General features: G+C 46.3%; 1 pseudogene; it reads left to right on the top strand.

Annotated features, from left to right (window-relative positions):
• Dut-ps (deoxyuridine triphosphatase pseudogene) lies at nucleotides 848-1,707 on the top strand (annotated as a pseudogene).

Genomic DNA, 2,811 nt, shown 5'->3' with positions numbered 1-2,811 from the left:
ACATTGTAGGCCAAAGAAACCAATTCCAACTGAATCTTAGCTGGGAGGACCAAGGAATTAACAAAGGTTGCTTTCATCACAGGATCTCCCCTAATGCTCTCGTCCCAGGAGCAGGTGGCTCCACCAAGGAGAAAAATCTCACGCCATTTCTCTGCTCATTTAGAACTGAGGGAGGGCCTTGTGGATCTCGAAGTTGACTCAGCCTCATACATTTATCAGCTTCCTGAGTCTAACACACTCCTGGCTTCCTCAAGGAGGAGCGGTGCCCAGCACCATGATCTACTGCCTGCCTCTCACTTTCCTGGTTTGTCTTCGAGGTTTTCCTGCATGGGCCTTATTCTCATGGGATTCTATACAAGGTTCTACCTGAGATATCCTGGCACCTGATCCTGTAACTAGTTGTCATGGGAAGGAGTTCGTAACCAGGAAAGAACAGAGTTGCTTTGTCCCTCCGCCACACCAATGGAGCGGAGTCTAATTCTAAATATTTTCAAATATAACACAGGAGGTTTTAAAGCATTTTGGCCTCCAGCCGGGAAAACATCCAGACTCTACCATTAAAGTTGAGATGGCTGGAAGAGAGTGACACGCACCTATGGTCTTAGCACTCAGGCAGCAGAGACAGGAGGATCACTGTGAGCTCCAGGCTAGCTCAGGCTATAGTAGGAGACTATCTCAAAGCAACAAAAATAAACGAAAAGATATTCTTGCAACTGAATCCATCCACTTTTGCTTTGTGCCAAGCATGAGGGTGTTACCATGATACTGTGAGTTCATATAGAGGAAATATACACACTGGAAAGGATATTAAGAAAAGACTGGGGGGCAGCGGCCTCAAGGCCTGCGGGGCCTCCAGCGCCATGCCGCTCTTGTGCGCGCTGCTGCGCAGCCGACTCCAACCTTCTCTGCTCTGCTCGCTTACGCTCTCGTCCCCGCAAAGCCTAAGCTGCGGCGGAAGCAGAGGAGTCCGGACCTGGAGCGCGCGGACCGGACCCGGAGCGTGCGCTGGTTCACCCTCCTCAAGAGAAACGTTAGCAGGTTAGATGTGTGCCTAGCATGGAGTCAGGGCCTATGCCTATGATTATACAATTCCATCCATGGAGAAAGCCCTTGTGAAGACAGACATTCAGATAGCTGTTCCTTCTGGGTGCTACGGAAGAGTGGCTCCACGTTCTGGCTTGGCTGTAAAGCACTTCATAGATGTAGGAGCCGGTGTCATAGACGAAGATTATAGAGGAAATGTCGGCGTCGTGCTGTTCAATTTTGGAAAAGAGAAGTTCGAGGTGAAAAAAGGTGACCGGATCGCGCAGCTCATTTGGGAGCGGATTCTTTATCCAGACTTAGAGGAGGTGCAAACACTGGATAACACTGAGAGAGGCTCAGGAGGCTTCGGCTCCACGGGAAAGAATTAAAACTTTGCTTGAAGTACTTTGCTGTTTGAACACTGTAAACGAGCTTTAATTTCAGAAGCATTTTGTGTTCTAGGATGTAGGAAAGGATACCTATCACGGTGGAACTGCTCTGTTCTCTAGTTGATGGTTGCCTGTAAATCTGTATCGTGAGAATGGCATTGACATGCAGACTTGGTTATTAGATATTTTTTAAATTTGGTGTTGTATTTAAATTATAGTCCTATAAGAACTGATTTTGCTCTAATTGCTATATTATTTGTAATTTTTTTTTATCCAATAAAGTCCGAAGTCTTTAGCAAAAAAAAAAAAGAAAAAAAAAAGAAAAGACTGGGAAGTGGAAGATAATTTATACATATATATATATACATACATATGTAAAATACATATATATGTATGTACATGCATATAACATACAGATATGCATTTATAGGTATATGCATATACATGTACATGTATACACATACATATACACATACATATGTATATACCTATATATGCACACATACATAAATACATGTGTGTGTGTCCTCAAAGGCTGGAAGAGGACATTAGATCCCCTGAAGCTTGAGTTACAAGTGGCTGTGGGCTGTCTGATGTGGGTGCTGGGACCTGAACTCAGGTTCTCTGGAGCAGCAGTAAGTGCTTCTAACCACTGAGTTCTCTCTCCAGCCCTCAAACTGATTTCAACACTGCACAGCAGGCTAGCAGTGCCTCTCCATGGTGTGGCTCTAGTCTGGCAATGCCGAGTCTCACTATACAGGCCGGTCAAGGACTAAAACACACCAGGACAGAGGCTATGTCGTGCTTAAGTTTGAAAGCAACCCACATATGACAGCATTGTAAAAATGATACGACTTAATCAAACTGCTTAGTCAACACCAAGGCTGGAATGGAGCTGAGGGATCACCAAAGCCAAACCAAACCGAGACCAACTGCTACTCGCGACATAGAGAATGAAAAACAAGCTCGTACGCATTACGCAATACATACACTGAGCCATCACGTGGTACCCCGGGCCCCTCTTCTGAAAATGAGAACAGTGTACAACCGATTGCCAGGAAGGACAAACGAGGCTGAGTGTGGACCACTTGGCAGTATCTGGCATATGGGAGTCACTCAGCAAGTGGAAGAAGAGAGAAAGAAATGAGAGGAGACTGGGAACATGGTGGCCTAGGGGAAAGGGAGGAGGGAGGAGGAAGGAGGGCCCAGTGGGGAGGGCCACTGCCATCACTTCCAGCATCTACTGCAGGCTCTGCTCAAACATTTTGTAAGCTCCCTGTTCGAGGTAATGTTTGCTCCTTCTGTGTATGGTGGCAGGGGGCCCAGACAATGATTAACCTCATCAGACTACCTTGCTTGCGGATGCCTTTGCTCCCCTTTAAGTCAACACCTGGGACTG

Source organism: Rattus norvegicus, chromosome 1 (genome assembly GCF_021556685.1).
Source record: "Rattus norvegicus strain SHRSP/BbbUtx chromosome 1, alternate assembly SHRSP_T2T, whole genome shotgun sequence".
NCBI lineage: Eukaryota > Metazoa > Chordata > Mammalia > Rodentia > Muridae > Rattus > Rattus norvegicus.
This window is presented reverse-complemented; position numbering and strand designations above follow the sequence as displayed.